At 45.2% G+C, this 19,283-nt stretch overlaps 1 protein-coding gene across 2 annotated transcripts in view; it reads right to left on the bottom strand.

Moving 5' to 3' along the window:
- ITGA1 (integrin subunit alpha 1) overlaps window positions 1-19,283 on the bottom strand; it is an 880,323-nt gene that overhangs the window by 535,266 nt on the left and 325,774 nt on the right. The window lies entirely within an intron of this gene.

Genomic DNA, 19,283 nt, shown 5'->3' with positions numbered 1-19,283 from the left:
GCTGTATTTTCATACCTAATGACGCTCCGACAGTATACCAAGCTATCTCCAAGTTGCATATAATCTCTGAGTCGATTCACCAGGACGAAGGAGATTGGTCCTTTTCGGAGTGGTTTTGGGGACTACTGTCCAAGTGGGGTTGGAAAGTATTGACATTTCTCGGAATAATTTTGACCATTATTTTCTCTTGTTGCCTTTGTATGCACTGTGGTCCCGCCATCTGTGACCTATGTGCTACTATGTGCAACCCTAAACCCAAGTCACCAAGAACAGAAAACATAAGAATGATGTTACAGCAACAACTCGATGACCTCATTGTTGTAAATTGAGACAGCGATGTGATTAAGCATTTACTAAAGACATTAATTCCTCTATTATAGATCGCGTTTTCTCTTTATGTTGGCCGAAGCTTGGACTCCATTTTGTATTGTCATGCTTCCACGTGTTCCCCACGAGAAGAGTCCAACCTCTGTGTTAGTTGCTCTTGTAATCTGCCCAGTAACAGTCTATAAATAGCTCCTTTGTCTATCTGGCACATGCCCAGACTTGACCACATCTGTTATCAGTTAGCCTTGCTTGACCATGTTTTCGCGGGCTCAAGGAGTGCGTTAGCTCCGCCCACATATTGATTCAGTATCGAAAATGACCATAAATGGTAATGTTCTTCGTCTTCATGTTGTATCCACCCACTTATGAGCCCCTCTACTGTGTATAAAAGGGGACCATGTACGAAGGTTCTTTGTGCTACTCTATGCAATACTGAAGAGTGTTGTGTGGATTGTAGGACCACCCTTAAGGGTTAATAAATGCTGTCTTTGTACTTTGCAGTTTCCGTGCCAACTTCCTTATAGATTCCATTACAGGAGAGCGAACCCTTGTGTCCTGCGGGCCTAGCTGGGGCCTGTATTCATCAATTGGCGCCCGTCACGTGGGGCTCATCGGCGACTCGGATGCTCGAAGGACTGGTCGCGACGAAGGTGAGGAATTGGGCCGGGGACGTGATCACTGCCAGCGGCGTCTTAGCCCTGGCATCCCAAGGTTTTTCTTCCTTCCCTTCCGAGCTGACCGTCTGGGTGGCGCCGGTCCTCGACTGAGACCTCTTCTGTCGGTCTTGCCGTGAAAGCCGTTTGGGCGATTGTGGAGCTTGGCAGTTGGAATCTGGACTCTTGATTGGTAAGAACCGGTGTACGGTACTTGCTCCGAGTTTTTGAAGCCTGATCTGGCTATTTGAGTTTGATTTGTGATGACTAGTCATATTTTGAATTTGTCTTTGTGAATATATATGCGTTGCAACACATATAGGCAGGTAATGTGGAGAGATTTCTCCAGAGCTGTGTAACTTTGAACGGCGCAACGATTAAGTGCCATTTTTCTATAATATTGCATATTTTGCATTATTTCTGAGCATGCCTGCTTTCAGCGCACTCCGTAAGTGGTGCTGCTGTTTCGGAAACCGGTTGAACCTCGAGGAATCTGCTCCAGCTCCCCCAGAGGGGACTCCTAATAGGGATATGTATGTGAAGCATGGTCTTTCTTCCATAATGTACAGCACAGTATGGAGGAAATATACAAAAAAAGATCCTGAGTTGCGATGGCCTTTGTATGGATCGTTTGATATACGTAAGATTGAGTATGTGGAACAGTGTATGTGTAAGCGACGTGCTCGTCAGGATATGTTTGAGTGTGTGCGGTTGTGGGTGAAGGAGGTGCGTGAGCGAGAGAAGCGTGAGAAAGCGCTGTTTGATAAAGAACAACGGAAGAATGATCATGTGCGAGCACAGGAAGCGAAGCGACGGGAGGACAGAGAGCAGACGGACAGGCAAGAGAAGGAGCGTAGGCTACAAGTTTCGGGTCAATACGTTGTTCGGCAGCCACTTTATCCTGTCCTTAATAATCCTGATGATGATTTTTATTTACTAGATCGCTCTCCGCCCCCTTATGTCGGCGCATCTGCTCCAAGGCCGCAAGATTCTGGCCCGGGTCCGGGTAAGGTAGATACGCGGTCTATGTTATCAGCCGACCAAATGGCTGAGCTTCGGCAAATTTCCTTCCGTGCACTTAACGGCAAGATATCCGTAGAGGAATTATTTCATACTTGGGAGGCGTGGCAGGAGAGAGATAAAGTGTATTTTCTGGGTCATTTCGCGGATGAAGTGATTGATGCTTTCCGGAAACGTTCTGGTGTTTTTGAGCCCGACGAAGTATCATCGGATGCTAAAGCATTGCGTAATGGTGTTTTCTCTTTTTCTAAGGCTCCAGATACGGCTCGGCGGCTGTTCGCCTTGCGGGACGAGGTGCTGGTCTATAAAGAGAAAGCGCGCCAGCGAGCAGGGAAGGAGAAGCAGTCGGACTCGTGCACAACAGAGGGCCACTCATCCACCTCCCAGTCAGATAAGGATGACATAGTGCATGTTAAACCAATGCGGGAGGCGGCGCCTTTGTATGTTCCTCCTAAAGGAGCGGGGACTAGCTCGGACATTACCTCCGCCGATGCTAAGGGATATTTCGTGTATAATTGGGTTTACACTCCGTGGCATAGGGCTGATGTTATGGCATTGAAGAATGCGCTGCCCGACCCCCGCAAGAATCCAGCGGCCTTCTATGAAGAAGTCGAGGGGGCCTTGAATTCTTGCGTCATGACTTTAGCAGACATAGATTTGTTCTTTGGGCTTATTCTACCACCAGACATGTGGCGATCTGTGCGGAAGGTAGATGATGTTGCCACTTTTAAGGCTCGATGGTCTGAACTGGAGGATGAGGATAGGGAGAGGAAGCCTGCGCAGAAACCGCCTCAGAATATTTTAGATCTCCCTGCTGCTATTGTGACTAAGTTGAAGACAATTATCCCCCCTAAAAAGATTGACTGGAATATGTTAGCTGCATGTAAACAGAAAGTTGACGAGTCAGTTGCGGACTTCTTTACGCGCTTTGAGGAGACGTTTCATGATTTTAGTGGACAGTCGCTTACCGACGATACGGGACGCCACCTTTTTGCGGATAAATATGTAGCTAATCTGCTGCCGGCAGTTGCGGCCCGTCTAAAAGCGAGTGAAAGTTCTTGGTCCTCCGCTACACCGACGGCCCTCCTGACTATCGCCCAGTATTATGAGCGTCAGGAGCAAGAAGCAAAGGGCCAGGAGGAAAAGAAATCGAAAGATTTGAAAACAAAGGTGATGTTGGCGCAAGTCTATGGCCCGCCTCGACGGGGTAGTAGTAGAGGTAGGGGAGGATCTTATGGTCCTCCCTCGGGCCGGTCTGATTTGAATAGGAATCAATGTGCGTATTGTAAGCAAGCGGGTCATTGGGCTAGGGACTGCCCGGTGTTGCATGCATCGCGCCAGGGGCATACCCACGGTGGCCCGCGAGGTAGAGGGGGTTTCTCGAACTTTCGAGGGAATTCTAACGAACAGGCTCGTCTTGAGTCTGCTGGGCAGCACCGAGATAGATCAAATGTTTTCGATCGCCAGCATCAGTGTCAAGCGTCAGGGATTGACCGGTCGGGGTACCATGACTCTCAGCATGCATAGGATTGCGTTGGATGGGGGTTAGAATCAGTTGAGGTGCCGGTCGATCAGAAGGGCCCTTATGTATCGGCTGAGGTTTTGGGCTCTACTGATCAGTTCCTAGTGGATACTGGAGCGACACGTAGTGCGCTATCTAAGCAATTGGTTCCGGGGGCTCCCCCATCCGGCTTAATGGTCACATCGGTAGGGTTTGATGGCACACTCTCCCGAAGCCCTCTTTCACAGCCCCTCATGTTTAAGGTTGATTCTTTTTCTGCACCCTGTCCGTTTTTGCTTGCCCCGTACACACCAGACAATATTATGGGTCTTGATATGTTAAAGCACTTTAGGGCTACTATCCGCTGCTCCCCTGCTGGTGTGCGGGTAATATTGAATGACAATTACCCCCGATCTGCACGGATGTGTACGATGTCAGAGGATGCGCTGTTAGCTACCCTCCCTCGTGCTTTGTGGGCAACTTCGGATACTGATGTGGGACAGATGGTGATTCCACCGGTCCACATTAGCGTCCAGGAGGGGGCGGTGTTACCACGCCTCCCACAGTACCGTATTTCCCAGGAGGGGGAGGAGGCTCTCATACAGATAGTGCAGGATTTGATAACGGTTGGGGTAGTCGAGGAAGTCCCCTACAACATTTGTAACAGTCCGATTCTTCCCATACTGAAAAATGATACGGATGCCAGAGTTTATCGGTTTATAATTGATTTGAGAGAAGTGAACAAGATCGTGATACCTCAATACCCAGTGGTTTCTGATATCACGACGTTGCTTACCTTGGTCCCGCCTACGGCGACCATGTTCTCTGTGATTGATTTGAAAAATGCCTTCTTTTCCATTCCCATTCACCCTGATAGCCGATATCTTTTTGGGTTTACATTGAATAATAGATCTTATCGTTTCTGTAGGATTCCCCAGGGCTATACAGAAAGCCCTAGCATTTACAGTCAGGCTTTGAAACGACAATTGGATTCCTTTGTTCTGCTCGAGGGGGTCGCCCTCATTCAATATGTTGATGACATCTTACTGGCGGCTGACACCCTGGAGTTATGTGAAAAAAGTACGTTATCCTTACTTTCCTTTCTAGCGTCCCGCAATCATAAGGTATCTAGGAAGAAATTGCAATTCTGTAGACCAAAGGTGACTTATCTGGGTCACCTTTTGTCTAAGGAGGGACGTGCACTCACACCGGATCGTATCCAAGTAATTTTGGATACACCGAGACCATCCACACAGAAGGATGTGCGTGCATTTTTGGGCCTTGTTTCTTTTTGTAGACAGTGGATATTGGGGTTTTCGCACATAGCTAAGCCATTGTTAGCCCTCTTGACAAAGGACACGCCTACCCCAATCCCTTGGTCAGATGAGTGTGATACTGCTTTTCAGCAACTACGACAGGCCCTTTGTTCAGCACCAGTGTTAGGGACCCCTGATTATGCAAAACCCTTTTCGTTGTATGTGCATGAGAAAGATGGATGTGCATTGTCAGTTTTAGTGCAGATGCACGGTGATAAGCAGCGCCCATGTGCATATTTTTCCGCTGTACTTGATCCTGTCGCCCGAGCATTACCAGGGTGTTTTCGCTCGGTTGCGGCGACAGCTGTGTCAATACGCCAAAGCGAGGGAATTGTGTTATCTCATAAGCTGTTGGTATTAGTCCCCCATGCTGTCGATGCCCTGCTTAATCAAACGAAGACGCAGCATTTGACCAGCGCCCGTTTAACGGGATATGAGTTGACGCTTTTGGCTCCTCATATTACGTTGAAAAGGTGCGTAACGTTAAACCCGGCAACATTGTTGCCATACCCCGAAACCCAGCCTGAGGCGCGGAAAGCGCATGATTGTATTCTCGTGACTGAGGAACAAACAAAGGGTCGTGGATCCTGTCTGAAGCTACCAGATGGTACGACTTCAGCAGCATACGCAATTACCACATTACAAACGATAGTGGAGACAGCACGCATACCACAGAAATCAGCTCAAGCAGCGGAACTGATAGCATTAACACGAGCATGTGAGCTCAGTACAGGATTATGTGTGAATGTTTATACAGATAGCCGCTATGCCTTCGGAGTAGCGCATGACTTCGGCCTACTCTGGAAGGAGAGAGGGTTTTTAACGTCACATGGAGTACAGATAATGCATGGAGAGTTAGTTCATAATCTTTTAACTGCATTGACATACCCAAAGAAAATTGCCATTGTTAAGTGTAGCGCCCATAGGAAAGTGGTTGATAAAGTTGGAGAAGGGAATGCGTTAGCGGATCGAGTAGCACGGGAGACTGCGATGCAGCCCGGTACTACTGCCATGTATGTAGTGAAGTCACAGGTGGAGAGATGGCATGATGCGAAGGAGGAAGTGCGAGAAATGCAAAGGATCGCTTCTGACAAAGAGCGGGAACAATGGGCTAGCGAGGGAGAACTGGATGACGAGGGTTGCTGGAGAAATAAGCAGATGGATAGATGGAAATTACCCACGGCCTTTGTACAACCTATGGTTCAGATGGCACATGGGCTAGCACATGTTGGAGCTTCCGCAATTGTGAAATTGCTTACCCAAGTCTGGGAGCATCCAGAGATTGCTAGCACAGCAAAGAGGGTGGTGCAGACCTGTATGATCTGCCTGAGGTATAACCCGGGAAAGGGTACTCGAACTCCAGCAGGAGGATTTGTGACACCCACCGCACCCTTTGAGGTTCTGCAGATGGATTACATCCAGCTGGAGCGCTGTAATAATCTGAAGTATGTTCTAGTAGTGGTCTGCGCTTTCAGCAAATGGGTTGAAGCGTACCCTACGAAAGACAATACTGCAATGACTACTGCGAAGTTGCTGCTGAAAGAGTTCTTCCCTCGATATGGCGTCTGTAGACTTCTGTGGAGTGATAACGGCCCTCACTTTGTAGCGGATGTTATAAAGTATGTCCTGAAGGGCCTAGGCATCACTCAGAAGTTCCACGCCGTGTTTCACCCTCAGTCTGCAGGCCTAGTTGAGAAGTATAATGGTACACTGAAGCTTAAGATCGCCAAAATTCAAGCTTCGACGTCTTTGACTTGGCCAGACGCTCTGCCACTGGCGTTATTGTCAATTAGATCAGTACCGCACTCTCAAACTGGCCTTACGCCATACGAGATCGTTTTTGGACGCCCAATGAATATTTGGGGTCCACCAAGACCTAAGGCTGTGTATGATGTACCTTGTGTAATGATGAGCGATTATCTGGCACAGTTAACGGATAACTTGGTTTCTATCCATCAACAGGTCCGAGAGGCGCTCCCTGATCGGTCTACCGGTGAAGGACATGGTCTCCGGCCTGGTGACCATGTCATGGTGAAAGTCTTCGACAGAACGAACAGTTTGGAACCGAGATGGGTGGGCCCTGAGCAGGTCCTCCTCGCAACGAGGACGGCTGTGCGAGTCTCCAACCGAAAGAATTGGATCCACTCTCTGCACTGTAGGAAGGTGCCGCCCGGATTGGTGGAACCTGCCGTGCTGACCGATCAACGAGACATTTTGGCTGCAGAGACAGGCCGTGCTGCGGAGCCAAACGCCACTGAGGAGCTCTTTCCGGACCACGCGACTTCTGGAGGAAGGCGATATCATCTTCGACCAAGGAAGTGAGTTTTTCCGGTACCGGGACATACTGTCAGAACGGCCCTTGGGTTAGTGAAACGGAGAGCCGATGAGGCAAGGGGGGGGGATCAGCCCTGCATTAGTGTAGCGACACCCGTCTTGGCCCGCTGGTGAAGAAATCAACCGCTGCCCAAGGGGAAGAGTTCTGACAGACTTCTAGTTTCAGGAAGATATTGGGTTTTATATTTGCTTTGATATGGAGAAAAAGAAAATACTTTGCGCATTAGGGTTCATGTTGACAGTAGCCATTGTTGGGATAACCACATGGTTCGTGGAGGATGTAACTCCCGCTCGGAAGATTCTTGTGTTGACAACTCCGGTGCCTGAGGAGCACTATTTTTATACATTACCGTATCAAGAGTTGAAGCATCGACAATCCTACTTGAATAACACTTTCATCCAGATGCTGCATCATACCCACGTTGCTACGAATGCTACGAACTGTTGGATATGTGGGATGATGCCAGCTCATCAGAAGAAAGGAGGAACGCCATTTATACCACTTCCTTTCTCTCATAATGGCTCTTGTAGAGCTTGGTATACTTTGCTTTTTGCCACTCGGAAACCGACAGTGGGACGATTGCTTTTTAGACTTAATAAAGAATGCCATCAAGACAAGAATGGGTATCCACAAGCGAATGGGACAATTTGGGAGTGGGAAGAGTACCGACCAGACAATGAATCCATTCCCTACATCTTTACGAACACAAGAGACACTGTGGGAAAAGATACATTTGTGATTCAAGTAGCACAAGCTCAAGCGGACCTGTGTGTCCAGAGTGTGGGTTTCATCCCTGTTGGTGTCAGTGATTGCATTACTGTATTGAATATTGATGGGTTGAACAATAGTACCTTCTTAGCCTCCCATAATACGTACTTTGTGTGTGGAAATAAAGGTTATTACCGTCTGCCGGCTGGGTGGTCTGGGGTATGCTATGTATCATTTCTATTACCTCCAGTATTCTTGGCTCCCGCATCTTATCATAAGGATTTGAAATTATTAAATAATGTGACTGTAAATAGGTATAAACGTACTTTATCAATTGATGATGTAGATCAGACTGACACCAGTCTGCAACAATATATTGATTTTAACCTAGGACTGTTTTTCTTTGTTGGAGCTGCCCTGAACAGTAGGAAGATCCGAAGATTAACAAGAGTGGTAGAAGCTGTGACAAATCAGACTGCTGCTGCTCTTGGGAATCTTACGGAGGAATTACAGATCACTAGAATTGTTGCATTGCAGAATCGTATGGTATTAGACGTTATGCTAGCTGACAGAGGAGGAGCATGTAAAATTATTGGAAGTAGCTGTTGTGTGTTTATCCCTGATCATACGCCATCAGTTTATAATGCCATCAATAAACTGCATAAAATTGCAGCTGAGATCCATACAGAAAACGGCACTTGGTCTTTTTCTGGATGGTTTTGGGCGTTAATTACTGCCTGGGGATGGAAGGTTCTAACTGGTCTCTGCATTATTGTAGCGGTTCTGTTCTCATGCTGTATTTGTATTCAATGTGGTCCCTTGCTCTGCTCATTATGTGTATCATTCTGTATCCCTGATAAGAAAGCTATTGCTGATGTTGCTCACCAAAAACGTTTAGCTAAAGAAGTTGAAGGAATGATGACAATTGACATATATGACGATTATCCTAACAAACCGGATGTCTTCAGTAAATGCTGAAAGGGTCGTCTGTTGTAAATTGAGACAGCGATGTGATTAAGCATTTACTAAAGACATTAATTCCTCTATTATAGATCGCGTTTTCTCTTTATGTTGGCCGAAGCTTGGACTCCATTTTGTATTGTCATGCTTCCACGTGTTCCCCACGAGAAGAGTCCAACCTCTGTGTTAGTTGCTCTTGTAATCTGCCCAGTAACAGTCTATAAATAGCTCCTTTGTCTATCTGGCACATGCCCAGACTTGACCACATCTGTTATCAGTTAGCCTTGCTTGACCATGTTTTCGCGGGCTCAAGGAGTGCGTTAGCTCCGCCCACATATTGATTCAGTATCGAAAATGACCATAAATGGTAATGTTCTTCGTCTTCATGTTGTATCCACCCACTTATGAGCCCCTCTACTGTGTATAAAAGGGGACCATGTACGAAGGTTCTTTGTGCTACTCTATGCAATACTGAAGAGTGTTGTGTGGATTGTAGGACCACCCTTAAGGGTTAATAAATGCTGTCTTTGTACTTTGCAGTTTCCGTGCCAACTTCCTTATAGATTCCATTACAGGAGAGCGAACCCTTGTGTCCTGCGGGCCTAGCTGGGGCCTGTATTCATCATCATGGCTATCGACATTGATTCAGATTAACATGAGTCTACCTTGCCTGAGTTCTGGCATAAGGAGGGTCTGAGGAACTTCGATTTCCGATCGCGATCGAGTCGACCCGCCATTTTGTGCTCCGCCGCCATTTTGTGTTGCCATCACTCAGGCAGCACGGCGAACAAAGTCTATTCTGCTTTTTCTGCAGCTTCGTGTCGAAATTGTCCTTCTGCCTCTATTTACAAAGCTGGTGTTAGGTCTGGCCGAGTACACTAATCCCTGTCTGGTTTTCCTAATCCCCGTCTCAACTATCTGTTGGTTCACACTAATCTTTCCTGACTTTATCTTATCGTCTGGCCTTCACTGTCCTCTGCTAGCATTCTCTCGTTTCACAACTGTCCTCCAACACACACAAACGTATCTCGCCACCTGCAAGTTTGTTACGAATCCGTTAATAAATTAGTTTGAGGGACGGGTGACAAACACAGTTGGAGGAGAGGTTTCTTCGAGTCATCTGACACTTTTGTTTTCAAATCTCTCCTATTGGTTCTGTCCTGTTTTTCAACTTTCCTTATTGGCTCTTTTTTGTATGTGCTGGGTGTATACTTGGTTAATGTATACGTTATCTATATGGTATAAAAGTTTGTGCGCCACAGAGTGAAGTGGCAGTCTCCTGAGAACCTACCTTGTGTACTTCTGGGACAACTGTACTAGCTGCAGCTAATAAATCTGATCTTCTAACGCCTAACAGAGTGTCCCGTGTCTCTGTGTAGCTGAGCAGGAGAACCCAGGAGATTAAGGCGTACCCTGCGCCGCCAGGCCCAAAAGGTTCTGGTTCTTCAATAGGATAGGAAGGACTGCAGCGTGTCCCTTTTGCACATTACCCCTAACAGGATTAGACCTGTTATGCTGTAGGTGTTTAGCAAAACAAAGGCACGGTCACAAGCCACCCTGCTACTAGTTCTAGCTGTGAATCTTTCACTCCTTCAGTACCAGACAACTATATCAATCTCTGTTGTAGACGAATGGCAGGTTACGTAAATAGATACCAAAAAAAGGGGAGTAAAAGAGGATTGTTCCGGTTTCGTCCTCCTTAGTTCAATGTATTAAATCAAAACAGCAGACCCAGCGAACATATGCATAATAACTCTCTTGTGTCAGAGAAAACAATGTTTTTCTTCAAAAACCCTCACCCACCAGAGTTACTCCTGGATGGCATGCTTCATCATCGGGTCCATCCCGATCTGCTGCGGATCAGAGAGTGTTGGTCTTTATATAATGATAAAAAATATGTATATATCTAAAAGGGATAGTGAGTGGATAATTTAAAAAGGCCTGGATAGTAGGTATATCTATTTTATTCCTGCCTCTAGTTGGTATGATTAAAAATTAGGGGGTCGCTAAGAATGCAAGGTTAGTAATGTGCCTGCGGCCCTATAGGTCAACATGTTTTGAGCTGTACCCCTATGGCTCTTCTTAAGGACCATGGGAACCTAGTTCCTTGGTATCACTCCTGTATGTTTAATCACATAAAACAAGCTACTTGCATGCTATGTCCCTTAGTGAAAATACATACGTATACCACCTAATTAGTGTTCTTTATTTTCTGTGGAGATACAAGAGCGAGAGAGGAAGGTGCATATCAACTTAGAAGGAAAAACCCAGAACGATCCTCTTTCTCCCCTATTTTTTTGGGCTGCATTACAGGCAGCGCACAACTGGGGGAGTAAAAATCTACAAAATATATCAAGTTACGACTTCTTAATATGCCCAATCAACATATCCTGACATCACAGAATAACTGACCCATCTTGGCTAAACTTTCAGATGAAGAAGTGGGGTGAATTATCATTGTAATTTCTCTTTTTGTCAAAAGTACCACCCCTGAGGAGAACACAGACAATACTAGCTGGGATGAACTAATGGAGCTAAAAACAACACAAATTAAGACTATGATACATGGCCTTATAACTACAGAGTATCTAAGGGCCAATGCAGCACCCTGGGATCTCATAGTAAGTAATGAGCCCTTTATTTTTCAGAATGATAAAGCTTTCAAGAAGGACTAGTCTTTGATATCATCGCACTGCACCAGAGACTGGCTGGTACTAATCATAAAAACAGCAGCCCGCCTCTCACAAGAGACCGAAATACATACCAGTGAGGTCCGCCTAAAATCAAACCTGTCTGTAAGCAACCTTAAAAAGAGACTAGAAGAACTGAATCAAACGATGAACGAGTTTGAAACTACACTCAAATAAACAAAGTTTCAAAAATTCAAAAAAGGCTCAATAACTTTTCACATAAAGGTGTATACCTCTACATTAGGGAGGACTACACGACATCTGGAAGGAATCTAGGGTACAGTACAGATACATACGCTCTGATACTGGGTCCAACAGCTTGGATTCCAGCACCAACAGGAGTGGGTACCACAGAGGAGGAATATACTAAAAGAATACCAAAAAGGCCTTTCCATCACCAGAGTGGCAGGTGGGTCTCATATAGCGGCCACCAGCCCCCTATTTTTATGGTCAACCAGTGCACTTACCGCTACAAGAATACTCACAGTTTCTCACAAAGTGGCCCACCGTCGATTCCATATTGGCCTACCAGAAATAAGTTCTCAAAGCATTTTTAAGAGCTGACATCTCCATGTGACCCTGAAGACTAACCCTCATATTGAGTTGCCTGACATTCTCCGGTGGTACACATTTGTCATTCCTGTATAGGATATTGTTCACCATACTCAATTCATCAGCTGCTTGCGCTCTGTGAATATAGTTCATCACACAATTGCTTGAGAGGAGTCCATACCACCCAGCTGTACTCTTTCGTTTTACTCAGGGAATTGTCCTTGGCAATACTCACACTTGGTTCATAACCAACCCAGACCTTTTTTTTGGTCAGGGCCGAGGATGCCAGACAAGCAGAATGAAGAAAGGGACCAACGTACACTGGGCCCCAACAATAGAACAATCGAGGATGACAACCAGGAGTATGGACACAAACAATCACCCAGGCCCAAGCAACCGCCCAGTCTAGTGGTGAACCTTAGTCAAAGACCACTCCCAAAACCACAATTGGATGTCTTAGAAAAAGGATTTGGTTTGTCCCAACAGCCGGGCTGGCTAAATTCAAACTGAGCTGCGAGGTCAATGAATTTATCAGAAAAAGAAAACTGAGGACCAATTGTGAAGAAAAACCAACAGTGAATGACAATCAAGGGACTAGTGGCCTATGAACGAAATCAACTTTCACTCCATGCAATGCCTGTATTCCTATAGAAATACTAGCTTTTGAAAAAGCAGTCCTGATATGTATTGGTGATATTGAACCAAGAACCTTAAGAGTCTTACACAACACGACCAAAGAAGAACACGAAGCAATCCAAGAACTATCCAGTGATGAATACTTTGTCATAAAACCGGCGGCCAAAGAAAGAGCAATTGTCATACAAACTCCGATCGAATAGCGAAAGGAGTGTCTACGACTTCTGGAAGACGAGAGGAATTACAAAATACTAACAACAGATCCAACAGAATTTCTCAGAATATGGTTAGGCAACATGACTGAAGAAGCCTTTGCACACGACTGGACCACACACAAGGAAGGGGATTTTCTGATTAATAGGAACCCAATGATTCTGTATTCCTACACCATTCCTAAGATCCATAAATCTTTGGAACATCCCCCGGAACAACCAATAGTCTCTGGGAAAGGATCTATTCTGGAACCCCTATCGAATTTTGAAGATGCCTTCCTGAGACCAATCATCCAAAAGACCGACACATACCTTAAGGACACTAAAGCTCTTCTTGGCCTTCTGAAAGACATACAATGTGACCTTGTAAAACACATCCTGATTGGATTGGACATTGAAAGCCTCTCCACCAGCCTGCCGCATCAAGAAACTCTGAGCATCATTGAAGAGATTCTTTTCGAAGAGGAGTGGTTTTTCCAAACACGAGGAACTTTGTAATGGAATGTTGCAAATGGTCGCTCGCACGCAACTTTTTCAAATTTGAGGAGAAACTCTTACAACAACAACATTGGACCAGCATGGGGAGTACTTTCGCCCTCAGTACAGCATGTTTGTATGGAAATCATTTGGAATCACGCAAAATCCTCCATGAAACAAATCCTTTCCGTCAATATATCAAATTATGGAAACTACATATTAATGATGTCCTTGTGATTTGGGACGGAAATGAAAAGTAGTGAACAAATTCCTCACCTGCCCCAATGAACAAAATGAATTTCTAAAGTTCACAAACACAATGAGCAGAGAATAACTAGTATTCATGGACCTGAATATACTGGCCACTGATGGTACACTCAATACTAACACCCAGGCGAAACCCTCAGCGAAGAACTGTCTGCTATTATATGGCAGTTTCCACCCAAGGCATCTAAGTGAGAATCCATCTCTTGGACAATTCCTAAGGTTAAGAAGGAACTGCTCAGAGATAAAAGACATCAAAGTACAAGCCAACCACCTGGCTAAAAAACTGAAGGACCGGAAGTACCTAAGGAGAATTGTGTTGCAAGCCAAATAACATGTGCAAAACAATAATAGGGACATCCTTTTAGAACCTCGGCAACAACAACAACCCAATGAGGAAACAAGACCTATCTGGTTCACCACCTTCACCATTGCGTCCAATTTGGTTACAAAAATCATTCACAAACATTTGCGCATACTAAACAGTGGAACTTTAACAATTCCACGCCCAATGTTCTCCCACAGATGAAGATATGCTAGTACACACCCGCCCTTAAACAATCCCAAGTAAAACTACACAAAGCTTTATGACACCAATCATGGGCTACTACCCTTGTGGCAATTGTAGTGTATGCCATCTTAAGAAATCAATGCAAACAGTTGTTTTTAACAACAATATGACTTGGCAGGCACTGGCCATGAAGCTGCTGGTGGTCCGGGCCAGGACGGGTCTGCATTATTCGGGATTACGAGTGCGCAAGCAAATTCATCATAAATGTCGATGATCTCCTTATGTTTTTGGCCGACACGGAGGGCGCCCTTCTTGGTGCGAAGACTTTATCGGGGGACCTTAGCATGATTGCTGGCCTTAAGGTAAACTGGGTGAAGTCTTGTTGTTTCCCACTGCACTGATGACCAAAGGCCCAATATCTACGCAGGAAATACGATGGGAACGTCAATGCATGATGTACCTTGGCACTTGTGTTTACCATACTCAAACTGACCTATTGGAGGGCTATTAGAGGGCTTAAAGGCTGTATCGAGTTTTGGGGCACACTTCCACATTCGGTAGCTGGACGGGTGGCCCTCCTTAAGATTATAGCACTCCCCTGACTGCTGTACTACTTTAGGACGCTACCTATTTGGATACCAGACTCTGTTTTAAGCAACTTCAGTCGATGGTGGTTGGGTTCCTTTGGGCCCAGGGAAGACGGAGAGTGGCACTCAAAACGTTGATGAGACTGAGATCTTAGCGCGGCTTAGCAGTCCCTTACTTCCAAACGTATTATTTGGCAGCGCAGTTGCAGTGGCTTACTCAGACAGTAGCACATTTGGGGCTCAGACGGAGTAGAGGGGAATCAGGTTGATAGACAGACGCTCTCAAGATTACCATTGCAACTGCCGATCTCTGCCTCCACTCACACCCGGGAGATAGGGACGTTTAAACTCTGCTGGAACAATAGTCAGTGACGAGCACAAATAGCACGGCCATATGCCCCTGAGATTCCGTTGACGGTGTGTAGTGCTTTGCCGCACGGTGGTAATTGGGTGGTACTGACTGCCTGGGCGGAGAGGGGGTTGGCCACCATGGGAGATCTATATGAAGATGGCGCTGTAATTCCTTATGAGGTATTGCAGGACAGGTATGAGTTGGCTTGTGGAGACTACTTATTGCATTTGGCGCTTATAACGGCCATCCAAGCGCATTGGAAGAAGGGGCTCAGAGAACCACCAACCTCAATGGCTTGTCAATACGTAGTTCTAGCAGCTGGCACCATCAATGCGGTTACATGTCTGTACCGCCGAATGACACACAAGAGACTAGCCCCACTGACATCACTCCGACAAAAGTGGGAAGAGGACTTAGGCGAAGAAATTCCTGAGAAAGCGTGGGCGGGACTGGTGGAGCGCGCATGGAATAGCATCAGGAATGCGCGCTTCTAATTGGTGCATTTTTTAATTCCCCACAGGGCTTATCTTACACCAGCAAAAATGAATAAATATTTTAATATGAATTCAGCAATGTGTCCGCGCTGTAACACGGTGGGAGCAGATTTTTGTCACATGATGTGGAGTTGTCCTCAATTTGGGACATATTGGGAGGAGGTGGTAACACTTTTGTACTATGTCACGGACAGAGATATAGAATCCACTATAGACCTCTGTTTGCTGCACTGGTTCTCCCACACTTCTAAGAATAAGGTAACAAGTACGTTTATAGATTTGGGGCTTTTGCTGGCGAAGAGGGAGATTACAGCTCACTGGAAGGCCAAGAAAGGTCCTAGTTTTCAGAGATGGCGAACCGAGCTTATTAAATGGGCGGAATGTGAGGGTCCATGAGATTGCAGTTGGTGACCTGCGCTAATAGCAACAAGGCGCTAAAGATGGCGAGAGCTTGGGAGGCGCTAGTACAGTTATTAAAAATCCCGGATACAAACTCTGATGAGGAATCGGGTGCGTCAGAATTAGATGCACCGCCCTGAGGGGCTACATCTCTCTAGGGGGACAAACACACTGGTTTTTCACATGGGAGTTACCTCTGACAGCAGAGAATTGCATTCTTATTTGATGTTTTGTGTTTATTTACTAACGACACAGCTATGACTTGTTACCACCAATAATCACATATAGCTGTTACGCCAATGGGAGGGGGGAGAGAGGGAAGGGGGATTGCAATTAGTAATGTCAGGTTCATGGCAAGAGGATGGATATTATTATATGACACTGGCAGGACTGCTAATTGCAAATGGGTTCCATTTGGCATCACAACGATCCATGCTTGGCAACCCCTATGGAGCTTGGTTTCTTTAGTTATAAATGACTGTCAGATATGTGCGATATTCCTCAGTTATAGTTCAATCTCATAACATGCTACTCTGAATGTAATTATATTCTGATATTGAATGCAATTGTGTTGTGTGATTTAAAACAATAAAAATATATTTTAAAGAAAACAATATGACTTGGCAGCACAGGAATCTGACAAGTTGCAATACCCAAGGTGTGATATACTTAATAACTTGCCCATGTAACCTACAATATGTACTAAAGTCCAAAAAATGGTTTGTGAACCAAACTTAAAAATAAAGTTTGTTGTTTTAAAATTTAGGAGAGAAACTAAAGTAAGAAAGAACAAATGCTATCTATATTCTACATTACCCATGTACCAGTAATTGTATCAAAAGACTAATGTTTAATGTTAATTAAACAAAAAGCATAATATAAATATATATACACATTAATAGTGGCACTCATACAGATACACAAACAGTGTTATGATTATAGACAATGACAAGTGTAAACTAAACAGATAGTGGCTGAGGAAAAATACAAAAAACAGGTTTCAAAATAAAACAGAAATACACATTACAACAGTTGTGTATTCTTTCATTTAGGCCATGTTACTGGCGTCGACGATGTTTCGACCAGAGGATGCTTAGAGGGTCATCATCAGGACAAAAGCATCATAAGTAGGAGCGCCCACTGTTTTTCAAATAAATCTCAATGAACATGAAGAATGAATCAACATAAGTTGTGCATCAGGCACTAAAACTTAAAATAGTAGAAACCAAATCTGTAGGTATGACTGAAGAATTCACAGAGAAATCCTCAATTTCAAAACTGTGTGGATGTATGCCAGAGATGGCTGTCAGATCCAAATCAGCGTCCAACTGTTGGTGGTCCCAAACGTCATGCTAATTCAGGTGATCAAGGTCGGTACAAGCAATTATGATTTTCATTGGTGACCAGACACTTGCAATATATAGAAGAGCCCTTCGAAAACTGCTTGCTGGCGATGATGATTTTTAATAAGGCGATCTCCTGAATGGGGCCAATCTAATTTTCTTCTTCAGCAGTACAGGCTTCTGCCACTCCCTTGCCTTCTATTGACGTCAGTCTTTTCCGCCGCGCCTAACCAGATACAAGGTATTTTGCAAATAGCAAGTGGGAGATTTTTAAATAAAAAATGGGAGAATGTATTTTCCCCGTTGACTTATATTGTAGCAGAGGCTATTTTGGGGAGAGTCAGCTAAATAAAGTCATTTTCAGCTTCAGGAATTGGGAGTCTCCTGTCTGACTCAGGTGTGTTGGAATGTATGGAGCTCTCAAGAAACAAGCAGACTCATTCTTTGATACAAATTGGCATGTGTGTGTCTACGCCTCTTCTGTGACAGCGAGGTTGACATCAATAATGAAGAAGACTTGTGAGATGCTATAGCCCACAACCTCCAACCCAATGTAGTGGAAACATCATCCTGCTCCTGACTGGTCCACTGATTATTTAAAGCAGGCCCTCCTCCAAGCCTGAAATCTGCTCTGTCACAGCATCCCATAATGCTGCCAAAGGAAAGGGGAGGCTCATGATCCACTTGGCAACTTAAAATGCAGCACAGGCACAACCTACACTAAAATATTAAAAAGGAAACATTATATAAAGTCTAATCTGGAGCTCAACTCACTCATCGCCAGGAACCTAACTAAGACACCTAACTGAGGCAATGCTATTGTGCAAATCAATGGCGATGTTGGAAGGGATTCGGAGGGGGGTGACCTCCGCTTCGATCGTGCCGGAGGACAGGCTTAGCTGCAGGTACTTTAAAACACGGAGCACTAAGCACGATAAAATCAGCATTGGACAGTTTGAATATTATACCCACTAATTGTGATGCCAGTATAATTAATAACTTTTAATACAAAGGCAGACGGATGTTACAAGATTCCTTGCAGTAAACGCTTAAAGAAATGCATCATGGGATTTGAAGTGCGAAAATAAACTGTCACGTGACTTTTAATTCAAAAAGCGCGCACAATTGCACTTTGTATATACATACTCCAACCTGTGAGCAAGGCGAAAGGTCGCCGAAACGAGTAATGAGACGGAGTTTCACTGCTCTGCTGTACCTGCAAATAAAAGCTTTAACTCCGGTATTGGGCCTCACTTTTTCACCGTGATGAAGTGTCATAAAGATGGGTCTCTCCAAATAAACAAGGAGCCCACTCAGGTAAGTAATGCTGATTCCTTTATTCAAATGCGGACTACAGCTCAAAAAGGAAAGATGCCAAACACAGTTCAAACAAGCCGACGCGTTTCGGGCTCCTACCCTTTGTCACAGGCTATGTTCTGCAAAACCGTACTGCCACATGTGCTTCCTTGTTTAAACCTAATACCTGCCCAAGTGGGCGTGGCTGCCCCACGGCCTTCTGGTACTTGAAGTGCACAAAGTGTTCCTCAAGTGAGGTGGCGTGCGTTTAGGCAGATGAAAGTCAATAAAATCCACAGTGGATTGTGTTGGCACCTCATCTCTGCTCAGCCGTTACTTCAGTCCCCATTTCAGTGCCTGTCCCACATGGCGTACACGGCATGGCATGACCGGGTCTGTTATTGCACAGCAGGGCTCCTCCACGGCTGAGCATAGCCATTGAATATCCAAACCAAAGAAGTTGCCCTCAACAAAGGAGCCCACTCAGGTAAGTAATGCTGATTCCTTTATTCAAATGCGGACTACGGCTCAAACAGGAAAGATGCCAAAAACAGTTCATACAAGCCGACGCGTTTCGGGCTCCTGCTCTTTTTCACAGGCTATGTTCCGCAAAACCACACTACCACATGTGCTGTCTTGTTTAAATCTTG

The sequence above is a fragment of the Triturus cristatus genome, chromosome 2_1, assembly GCF_964204655.1.
Source record: "Triturus cristatus chromosome 2_1, aTriCri1.1, whole genome shotgun sequence".
NCBI classification, from domain to species: Eukaryota; Metazoa; Chordata; class Amphibia; order Caudata; family Salamandridae; genus Triturus; species Triturus cristatus.
This window is presented reverse-complemented; position numbering and strand designations above follow the sequence as displayed.